Source organism: Mesocricetus auratus, unplaced genomic scaffold (genome assembly GCF_017639785.1).
Source record: "Mesocricetus auratus isolate SY011 unplaced genomic scaffold, BCM_Maur_2.0 Super-Scaffold_100010, whole genome shotgun sequence".
NCBI classification, from domain to species: Eukaryota; Metazoa; Chordata; class Mammalia; order Rodentia; family Cricetidae; genus Mesocricetus; species Mesocricetus auratus.
The window spans coordinates 7,615,545-7,627,580 of NW_024429194.1; the positions used below are offsets into that span (position 1 = coordinate 7,615,545).

Below are 12,036 nucleotides of genomic sequence, written 5' to 3' on the forward strand. Positions count from 1 at the left end.
ATGTACATGATGGTATCCTAGCACCATGGCTAAAAATTTTACACGCAAGAATTATTTTATGTTTGTCTAGTCAGGAGATGTTAAGCTTACTGGTTGCTTTAACAGAAAGAAAGTCATACATACATACATACATACATACATACATACATACATACATGTGTATGTAATGTATAAAGCAATTAAGGAACCAAACTACTGCAGAACTGAAAATTCAAAGAAATTTTCAGATATGGGAAAAGCTATAAGACACAGTTTGTGAACCTCTGGGGGTGAAAGGTCAGAAAAGGGGTAAGCTTGCTAAAACTTATCATCTTGAAGTTGCACCCCACAATTCTGAAATTCAGAACCTCCAGAACAGTGGTTCTCAAACTGTGGGTCCTGGCCCCTTTGGGGGTTTAACTACCCTTTCACAGGGGTTGCATACCAGACATCCATACTATGATTCTTTTTTTTTTTTTTTTTTTTTTTTTTTTTTGGTTTTACGAGACAGGGTTTCTCTGTATTGTTTTGGAGGCTGTCGGTCCAGCCCGGCCTTGAACTCACAGAGATCCGCCTGCCTCTGCCTCCCGAGTGCTGGGATTAAAGGCGTGCGCCACCACCGCCCAGCTATTATTCTTAACAGTAGCAAAATTACAGCTAGGAAACAGTAATTCAAATTGTATGGTTGGGGGTCACCACATGAGGAACTGTATTAAAGGGTCACAGCATTAGGCAGGTTGAGTACCGCTGCTCTAGAAGTGGTCAGGCCACAGATAGTGATGTGTTCCAGTTCACTGGAGGAGTTGTGTGGCTTGATAACTAGCTCTTCAGGAAGGAAGGCTTGGCTGGCTGGTGCTGGGGTCTCTGGCAGGCACGGTGTCAGTTTTGCAAGTTGGAAGGCTGTGAATTAAAATCAAGAGCTCCAGTGAGACTCCCTGAACCATCTGAAGTACAGCAAATTTACAAGTGTGACCCTGACAGGAACAGAAAACAGTGAGTAGCCCTTCCTCTTTGAACCTTCCATCTCCTCTGGCTTCCCTGTTGCCAGAATTTAAAAGCTAGCCAACTATCTGGGAGAAAACATGACTGAGAAATATCTAAAATAAAAAAAGAAGAAGAAAGAAATGTTCGTCATCCTTAGCAATTGAGGTATGGCAGATGAAAATAACTTTGAGATTTCATCTTACCCAAGTCAGTCAGAATGGCAAAGATCAATAAAATGTGGACAGGTACTAGAGGAGGTCCAGGTAAAGGGGAAACCTCACTTGCCGCATCTGGATTGCCAACTGGTGCAGCCACTGTGGAGATCAGTGTGGAGAATTCTTTAGAAGCTAAAATAAATCTACCAAAAGGCACAGCTATGCCTCTCCTTGGCACACACCCAAAGGACCTGATGTCCAACCTGGTAGATTGTTGTTCAGCCATGTTCACTGATGTCTGTTCACAATACCTAGGGGATGGAATCACTCGAAATGCCCTTTGGTCATTGAACGAGCAATGACAATGCAGTACATAGACACTATGAAATACTACTTAGCTGTAAAGACAACTGAAATCATGAGCTCTGCATATAAATGGATAGGACTGGAAAAGACCACACTGAGTGAGGTAGTCCAGACCCAGAAAGACAAACGTCAAATGTTCCTTCTCACTGGAGGCTCCTAACTCGAAATCTTCAGATGTGAGTGTATATGTATGGTGGAGTAACTACAGACACATGGAAAATAAAAAGAGGCCGTCGTTGGGTTGTGGGGGGAGGGGATCGATAGAGAGGCGATAGCAGGGTACTAGTGATATGATGAGGGGAAACGAGAAAGGGAGACCTGTTTAGGCAGGAAGGAGAGAGGCAAATATAGAAGGAGGGAGGTGAAATAACAGTTTAGATGTCTGAGAAAGTCCTAAGAAATCATACTATTAACTATACATTAAAAATACAATAATCTGTCGGGCAGTGGTGGCGCATGCCTTTAATCCCAGCACTCGGGAGGCAGAGGCAGGCGGATCTCTGTGAGTTCGAGGCCGGGCTGGACCGACAGCCTCCAAAACAATACAGAGAAACCCTGTCTCATAAAAACAAAAAAAAATACAATAATCTAAGTCTATCTATATATATGCACGTGCGCGTACCACACACACACACACACACACACACACACACACACACACACACACACGTTTAAATGAAAATCTCTCATCTGGGATAAAAACAGCCAAGAACCAAATATCTAAATAAACCCTAAGACCAGACATGAGGACCCCTCTTTTGAATTGTTGACTAGAGCTGCTCAAGAGACTTCGAAAACTTACAGAATATTGTTATTGCCCTTGGTTGCTCCCCAGAGGTGGAAGATGAGTCCCTGTTGCTGAAGACATCGTGCACTTCAGAAACAGGGCTCAGAGGCCCCTGAGGTAAACTGACCTGAACGTCCCCTCCCTGAGGTCTGGCTTTCATGGTATCAGGAGGTGCTAAAGCAGGGAAGTTCCAAAGGAGGGAAGCAACCAATAGTCCCACCCAGCTCTGACACTTGTGGACCACAACCAAGGTCGGCATGGCACGATATAAGCCTAAGGGCGCAGTAGAGGCGCACATACCCACGTGGTAACCAGCGGTTCTCTAACTGGACTCAAAAGGAATGACAAGGAACATCACTAGGCGTTTTAAGAGAATGTAAGTCAACGGGACAAAGCAAAGGTCAGGGTGTCAGACCCAGTGTCAGAGAGCTCAGTCTGAAGCTAGGGGCAGTATCTTGCTATCTGTTCCCTGCTTGAGGCGTCCAGCTTAGTAAACTGACATTTGCAAATTATTACAGAAGGTAGTTTAATATTTGCAAGATGGGGCAAAGGGAAGGCGCGGCTGCCCCTGCAAAATCTAGTAGATGGGAAAATAGTAAGCACTTCCTCTTGGAGCACATCCGGTTTCAATCATTTAGTGGCTTGTCTCCCAGAGTCTGCAAGCATCCTTTGGTGTACTGCTTCTGCTAGCCCCAGGAGCCCCCCCCTCCTTCCTCTGAGACATCAACAGCACTTCTTCAAAGAACTCAGGGCTTTATAAAAGGCAGGGAAAACCAGACTTCACATACAATGTTGCTTTAGGATCTACAAAAACACCTTGGAGCATGAAAATATTAAGAAGTTATTTACTTGCTTGGAAAAAATGGGAAAAATACAATTAATATTTTAATATGCTCACTTGCAACACAAATACAGTGCTTATGGGTTTGGAATAATTTAATGAGAGTTGAATACATGTAAGTGAAAATGGTATTGCATATCAAAATTAAATGCTATAACCCTGACTTATACCCACTGGGACCTATTCCAAGTATATCATCTCCCAAGTATTTAGACTGGACATTCTAGTGTCTAGAATGTTCTCCCTGCTCTGAAGAAATTGAAATGGTGACTGTGTCCTTCCTGCCAAACTGCAAGACTTTTGATAACAAAAAGCTGTTTTTCTTTTGTTTTTATCATCGTCACAATTTTCAAGATGCCTAAACCACTGATTTCTCCAGGCATTACATTGTTTTTGGGCTCCATGAAAAAAAAATGTTTCCAGCTCTCGGCTATTTTTATCAACGCAGAGAAAGCTAGTCAGATATTCTCTTTAATTCCAGTCCTAGCTTCAAGGTCCTCGGAGGTGAAATGGACAGGCTGTTTGATTTACATGTTAAGTGCTATTTGCCAGCATGCTCTGTGTTCATTAGACCCTGGCTACATTGTGGAGTTTGGGTCAGTGCTCAGGTGTTGTCTCCTGGGGCTCTATTTAGGGAAGGCCTTGGGAAACGAGGCTTCTGTTCTTTAAAATAGTCGCAGGGACATCTGTCACCAGCAGCTGTGTCAACGCAACGAAGTCCCTTTCTGAGGGACTTGCTATGGCTGTGTGTCTCTGACACTACTACCTCTGTTTCGCTTAGTTTTTAAAGTTCCACATTTGGGCTCTGGTCTCTGCTTGTGGACGGATTTCAGTGACTATTATACCCCAGGGATAACTGGGCATAATAACAACAAAAGATTCCATCACAGGGCTGGGAGATGGAGCCGCACATCATTATCAGAAACAAGACAGTGGTCCAGAAGCTCCGTGACTTGTAATGCAACACAGATGAGAGCCAGCAGACCAAAGCTAGACCAAAGCTACTTCCTTCTTGGATTTTTACATTTGAGACCCACTCCCTACCCCAGAAATACAACAGCAAATCTGGCTGTAAGATCTGTCTCCGCCCATTTTGTTACTATGGTCACACAAGCATTTCTAGTTACTCAGAAGGAACCTTCCCATGCTCCACAGTGAACACTCATTAGAAAGAGACAACACATGAAAAGCATTCCCTTTCAGTTTGTCCTGATGCAATAGGGGACACAGCGATTCAGAGTCTCAGGTTTCCTGCCTTGCTGCTTGTGTGTACTTCAAAGGAGAATTAACAGAACTACACGGCATTTCTGTAATTATGCACAAAAGAGTGTGCTCCCGGCTTTTTGTTTGTTGGTTTTGTTTCATAATAGATGTGTGGCTACTCTTGTCAAGTTCTCTTACCCCCAATATAAGAGCAGTAATCTTTGTGATGAGGTTGTTCCCTTCCACAACCCTAGCAACACCCGAGAAGAACAGTAAATTAAAGCCTGTGCCCAAGAATTACTAAGATTTTTCCAGCCTCTCCGAGGCAAGGAAATTTATGTGATGAAACCAGGAGCTTTTTGCAACCTATCTCACAATGTGCATTGTCGGCACAGTAATATATGTCTTCCTCTCTTTTTCTGTGTTATCCAGCCTCCAAAGGTCACAAAAGCTAAATCCAGATACAATGACACCCGGTAGCATTTCCATTGCCAGGAGACTACTAGCTGAGCATAATGCAACACATTCATTAATGCAGAGTCAAGTCTCTTTGAGTGTTTATTACACTCCTGAGCATAGGCTCAGATCAGCACATGTTTGCTCTAAAGAGGGAGCTACCCTGAGTGGAAATAACAGTGCAGGTGTTAATCATGGTCTACACTATACAGAGTTGAGCTTGGCCTTGGTTGTTGTGTTAGCTAAGGCAAGAAATTCCAGGGTAATTCCTAATAGATGGATTTCTTTTCATCTTAACAGTTAACCCCTAGACATGTTATCATGTTATGTGTGTGCTCATACACACACACACACACACACACACCCTCCTGTGAGAAACAGGTATTATACTACATAAAACTCTACAGTGAATTCCAAATTGAGCTGTTGGTCTAGGAGTTCATTAACCTGGGTGAGTTCAGAAAGCTCCAGAACATATCTGTTTCGGCCATCCCAGTGTGCTAGGAATAGCTTAGGAGCATTATTGGAGTCTACTCCGAAAGCATGAACAAAAGGGGAAGAGGTTTCTTCTTTGTTATTTCCCCTTGTTTTGAAACCATCACTTTTTCTTATTCCAAGTGAAATCTAGTCTTTTTAGAGAGATTGGTTCTCAGCAGCATAGTTCTACGCTCACTCAACTGCACTTGCTTTCATATAGTGCATTACTAAAAATCAAGTCTGATACCATGCAAGTAGAAGACCTTACCCCATAAAACCATAGGCCAACTAAGATTTGGGACCATCAATTCTCCCCAGTGTGGTCTCTTTAAAACTAAAACTCAGAGGGTTCGTTGCTGCCTGGCTTCCATGCCCAGCTAATTCAGTGGCACTGACGTCTCTACTGGTTGCATCGACCAGTTCAGGGTGAGAAATAACCTGGCTTCTCCAGAAAAACACACTCATGGGACACAAAAGCAGTAAGTAAGAGGCAAGTTCAGGTCTGCCCTCCAAAGGAGTGTGAAGTGTCAAGACTCCGGGGTCACAGTGAACCCTGGAACACCGCCAGCAACCTTCTGTCTCTGACAAAGCTGCTTTGCTGTTAGGAGGTGCGAAGGTAAGGAATCTCATTGTCGCATTTAGCCCGGATCACAGGGCGTGGTTTGATCACATTTAGCCCGGATCACAGGGTATGGTCTCCACTGAATGTTCACACTTAGGTTCCAACCCATCAGTTCCCTGGAGGAGGGAAGAAAATGGTGTTATCTGCTAACGATGCAACTTCCAATCCTATCAGAGAAGAAGCCACTGAGGTAAGAAGCCTTCCTCTAAGGAGGAAACCGCCATCTAGGTAAGTTCAGCCTCGGAAGGCTTGGGCACAGAGAGATGAATGGGTTTACTATTTCTTCAACTGGATGTTGAGGACAGAGCTAGGCTCAAAGCCAAGGATCCTAGCTTTCATTCCCATTTGTACTTCTGAGTCATCCATCAAAGAGCAGCCAACTTACTTTGTTTGTTTTGGTTTCCCATTTATTAAATCGTAACATGAAGGATCTTCTGGTGGGTCCTCAAAAAAGAAGCTGTTCCCAACAGTCTGTGTGGCCCTAACCTGGGTGTCATTAATTCTCTAACTAAAACAGAGAAAATCATGTATAAAACTGGTCTTTTTTTTCCCTAGACTGAAAATGCATATTTTGTGTGCTGCTGAGCTTCAAGGCACAGGTTCGGGCTAGCAAAACCAGAAATTTGCATAGGAGTTTGGGATGGTGCGGCAGTGGCCTGTGCCCAGTACCCTGTAAGGTTTATGCCTTGCTGCTGGGGGGTTCATTTTGCTGAGAGAATCGACCACCAGGTGAGGCTCACAGAGCTCTGGCTTCCACAGATCTTTCCTTCCATTTCCTGTTGCTGAGAATGTGTGTAGCTCTGTGGCAGATTCCAGAGGCCCCTGCAGCTCTTGATCACCGAGAGCCTAGCACGGGCTCCAGTGGGTCTTGGTGGAGCCCGTTTTGTCCCTGAGTGCTACACCATGTTCCTGTTGTATGTCCAGCTTTCATTCTGTGGCCTGCCCTGCCAATCCACAGTAATGACAAACTGTCCCAGTTGTAGAAGAAAAGGCATCTCTTCCAGTCTTTCCGCTCATGGGTCACTGACAGCAGCTCTTCTCTAAGCCCTTGACAATCTGTCGTCTGAACTTCTAACTGCCTGGGATAATTATAGCATCCATCTTTCATGTTGATCGTTTATCTCAGGTCTTTCATTGCCCGACGAAGTTGTCTCGCAATTTTGGGAGTTGAGAGTAGAGACAGAACACTAAACGCTGAGTGCTCTAGTCCGCAAGCATTGACTAGATCACAAGGTAGTGCGCAGCTGCTCAGGCTGTCCCGTAGCCAGCCTTGGGCTCATGATTTCTAGGCAGAAGCACGTGAGATCTGCATTATACTTGGGCCTTCCATGACTTGTATGATCTTTTCTGCAAGATGCTTCAATCTCTTCAAGGAGATCCAAGATTCTCAAAGAACAGGAAACTGGCAGAACTCTTAAAGATTAGCCTGAGCTGATAGGATATCATTTCCACAGCATCTGATTGGTCAAAGTAGTCACAAGTATCCCATATGTGTGAGCATAAAAAAGAAGCCACTTAGAAAATTATCAGCCATTTCACTCTACCACAAAACTAAGCAGATCTTGTTGAATGAGCATTGAGTCCCCTTGGTTAGAAGTCCTCATGAGTCCTTCTTGTCACTTTCCCTCTTCTGTGTTTATTTACTCATCTATCTACTCCTTTATGGATATTTTATACACATCTATACCTCAAAAGTGCCAAATCCTTTCAATTGATGGTCATCTCCCCAGATGAGATATGAGCTATTTGGAATAGAGTTGATTTTTACCTAATCCTGTTCCATAATGTCCTCAAATCTTTAGTCTCTATGAGTTTCAAGGCCAGAATCCCTGTTTTGTGCAGAGGGATAAAACAGCAATGATGAACACTATGGTCTATTGTGGGTGTCTCTTCGTTCACCAAAGCCAGCAGAGTAACAATCCAAGTGAGATTAAGAGGGCAGTTCAATTCAACACTACTCAGTAATCGACGTTGTTTCGAATTTTGAAAGTCTGACACTGACAAGCTCACTTTAGGCATAGTTAGGCACAGTGCAATTTTGGAAAAGTTTCCTGGTAACAATTAACTCAACCCCGTGTGGACAACAAAGCTTAGGACAGGACTACATTGAAACTCTTGTAGACTACAAGCGACCCTTTCCATAAGGAGAGGCTCATTCCATAGATTAAGTGAGAAAGAAGACTCAAGGTAAACAAAGCTCATGGCAAGGGTCTAGGGAGGACAGTGCTATAGATTGACTGGTGTGGCCTGGCCAAACAGATAGTGCAGATGTCACCAGGAATTAACCACATCTGTTCCCAGCCTTCAGTTATGTTTCTACCTTTAAAGGGACAACCCTGCATGTTTAACATTCCTGTTTTCCCTAGTGCTTATCTGTGGGCACAAGCACCTACTCCTTCTACCGTCTATCATCCCTCTTGGTTGTGGCTCTACAGAATCTGTCCCCTTTTATTGCACATAATGCATTCAACCCCTCAGGATAACTGTCAAAACCAGGTATGTAAAACATACAGACTATTCTGTTATCTTCCTTATAAAATCAGTCAGCTGGGTCCCAAGTAATAGCAGGAGGAACCTTTCCCATTGAGTTCATCTGCCAGTACCATCATGGCAAATAAACTCCAGGGCTTACACTGTTGGGGAATGACCACAATGCAATGGTCTATTACAACATAGATACAGACACACACACACATACACACACACAGAATCACACACATACACAGACACACACAGTCATACCCACAGACACACACAGAATCACACACATACACACACAGATTCAAATAATTGAAATTTTAATATTAAAGCCGCTGTTTGTACTGTTTATAATAGTATGAAGTTTACCTGCAGAAAAGTTATAAGACTTTATTGGGGAAATTATAAAATAAAAGATATTGGAGAAAGAAAACATGGGAGATGTTAATGGAACAGAAGAGGAGGAGTCAGATACACAGAGAGGTCGTCTGCGCAGAGCAAAACTCAGTAATGCAAAAATCACCTTTCCTAGAATGGAACTAAGGGAGCAACAGGTAACTGGATTGCATAATGAAACCTCATATCAAACAAACCAAAAAGAAAAATAAAGTAACAGCAATTATAAAAGGTTAGCTTGACTTTAAAAATACCCGAAGATCAGACATATGAGCATGGCCAGTGGGGCAGCTCAGGGGAAATAGTGCTTGATACCACAGTGGAAGGAGAGAACCAGCTCCCTCGGGGTGTTCTCTGACATCCAAGTGCTTGCCTAATGGCATGTGTATATCATCTGAAAAAGAAAAAGGGTGAATAAGACCGTGCAGACTGCCAGTGGAAGTATTTACTAGTGAATAAAAACTGAAAGTCTAGGGATGAAAGCCCACGTGTCCATACGCAGAGGATGACAGGGTAGACTTACGCCAGCGTGTGGTTTAACTACGTGTTACAGCCACACAGCCTCAGTGTGGAGCAACCTCGGGCATGAAATGTTCATTTATAAGGCAAGCTTTAGAGGAACCCACGTCTATAAAACATCTTGTATGAATTTTAAAATGCTATATTCTCTCAGATAACGTGTTTAAAATGCACAACAACAGCAATGAGCCAGCAGGGGACGTGAAAGCCAGATTAATAGTTGCCATGAGAAGTATGGTGACAACTGGTTCCCTGCAGGTCACATGTCCTCCCACTTGACCTTCTCACCCCTCACCCAGCCTCAGGCTGACAGGAACTCACCTGGCATGAAGAAAAAACAGGCCAAGTGAAAACTGCAACAGTTAACAACAAAATCGCCCTGCCTTACTGAGATTTCAGGGCTTATATGTCACGGTGACTACCGCTTCCCAACCTCAACAGATACGAAATCAATACAAGAGTCTGCTTGTCTCATCCTGTGATGGGATCCTTGGCTGTGCTTTGTGGATATCCTCACGGCTTAAATATTTTACCTCCTGGCTTACGCTCTAGTGTGGGGACTGAACTGAAGACCTGAGGATGGAGGGATAAATCTTTCTGAGTAGACCCCCCCACTGGGTGGAAATTATATGAGAAATGAAATCGACCCGCACTTAGCCTTTCAATGAGGAGCAGCATCCAAGCCTGAGGGTGAGGTATGCATTAGAGCCACCAGGGACAAGCTAAGTGTGGAATCCTACGGAGCCGGAAAAGAAGGCTTGTCCTTAGACAGTAACAGATCAAATGTTTGTCTTCAAACAGTGGCAGAAGCTAAGAGGTAAATAAGGGCAGGATTAATCCAAAGAAACATTTGGTGATCTCCCACTGGAGAGCCACCCCCGCAGCCTGGCCTATGGGCAAAAGTCCAAGTGCAGATATCTCGTCCACCTGCCCCCTCCCCACCCCAGTGGAGGTCGCTTTGTCGCCCGGCCTTTGGGCTGCACCTACAAGTGTTCTTCCTCTCTGCTTGCCGTATCCTTATTCATTGCTTGTTTTTTTATTGTGAATGTTTCCACACAACTTTAACAATGTTACCTTTCACAGTCTGAAGTCTCTTCTTGCTTTTCTTTCTTTCTCTCTTTGTGGAATCCTTTTAAACGTTTCCTGGCTTGAGTTATTTCTCTGTGTTGGCTGACCGTCTACTGGGTAGAAAGACCCACATGTCTCTCTGGAGTCTCAATGTGTTAACCATTCTCAAACAAACAGACAGATGTGCCTTCCTCGTCTTCCAGGAGAGTGTCAGGGCCTCTTGCCTCAGAGAGTTTCGTGCTTTCCCTTTAGCTCTTATATTTTTAACGATTAAAAAAGAACACAGATCCTTTGAGAGTAATATGAAATTGAAATTAGTTTAAAGGATATTATGATATATTCAGATCCAGAATTAACAGAGAGATATAAAATATTTAAAGTGCTTCATTTAAATTACAAGGCCCTTTTGGCAGATGCATCAAAATGCTAAATATATGCCCTACCCTATAACAGACTGCTTGACCAAAATTATCCCAACAACTATATATAATCGAGTCTAGCGGAGTGTGTTCTGGAAAGCAATTATCAGGTTTCCTGTTTGCATCCTCTTTTCACCGTCAAGTCGGCCCACTTGGGCTTTTTCAGCTGTGTTAAAGTACACTGGGAAGCGGGAAGCCCATTATTCAATATCATGGGAGGATTAGATGGAGATTTTTTTTATCACATCAGATTCAGCTGCTGCTATTTTTAGACCCAGGCTTGCGTGGACTCTTAAGAGCGGAAAGTGAGAAGACCATCACACCTGTACTCCTGTGTCCCGCTACCATTAGTTCTCTTGTTTGGGGGAAGGCGTCACACTTTTCTCCAGGGACACCAGGGATCCAGCCTAAGCCAGTCAGAACAGTTCCCTAAGTGCAGGGAATGATGAAGAAAAGAGGAAGTAACGCCGTCGGATACGGTAAGAAAAATAGTTGGCAATTTCTTGATCTTTGTGAATGTCTATAAGCTCTGGCATAATCAACGGTTCAGAACTCGAGTAGATAGTTGATGGGGCGGGCGGGGTCCCGTTAAAGACAGCAGGTCACCCGGGCAGTTTTGAACGACGCACCTTGCCTTGGTTTATTCCCTTCTTCCATGAAGCCAACAGCTGCTCCCCCATTCTCTCCTCACCGTGGTGGATGGAAACCTATGATCCGTGACAAAAACACATCTTTCTTTTGAAACTAAAATATAATTATATCATTTTACCCCTTCCCTTGCCTTCCTCCATTAATTAAAAAAATATAAATAAGGTTGAAAAATTGAACTAGGAAGTTTGATCTTTACCAAAATTTAGGTCAGACCATTATGTAGACCTCAGTTATTGAGATTGTTTACTTGAAGTTAAGTACTTTATTCTAGGCATGATGTCAAACACCTTTAATCCCAGTGCTTGGGAGGCAGAGGCAGAGGTGGATCTCTGTGAGTTGGAAGCCAGGCAGGTCTATATAACAAGTTCCAGGCCAGTCAAGATTACATAGTGAGACCCTGTGTTAAGGTAAACAAACAAACAAATAAGCAAGCAAATAGTTCCCTTTATCTGGTAAATAATACTATGGACAAAGTATACAAAATAATAAAGAATAATTTTGAAAGCACTGAAATGTTGCCACCACAATGTGGGATGTCCTTCTTTATGCTGCAAGTATGGGTTGCTTTTATTGGCTGGTAAACAAAGCTGATGTGGCCAATGGCCAGGCAGAAAATCCAAACAAGGGTACAGAGA

The 12,036-nt window shown here is 43.5% G+C and overlaps 1 long non-coding RNA gene across 1 annotated transcript; it reads right to left on the reverse strand.

Moving 5' to 3' along the window:
- Nucleotides 1–8,723: 8,723 nt before the first annotated feature.
- LOC121142724 lies at nt 8,724–11,453 on the reverse strand. The gene is made up of 3 exons (XR_005879766.1): nt 10,338–11,453; nt 9,917–10,073; nt 8,724–9,138 (listed from the first exon to the last, which is right to left on the reverse strand). It is a non-coding gene; the product is annotated as an uncharacterized LOC121142724 (long non-coding RNA).
- Nucleotides 11,454–12,036: the final 583 nt, after the last annotated feature.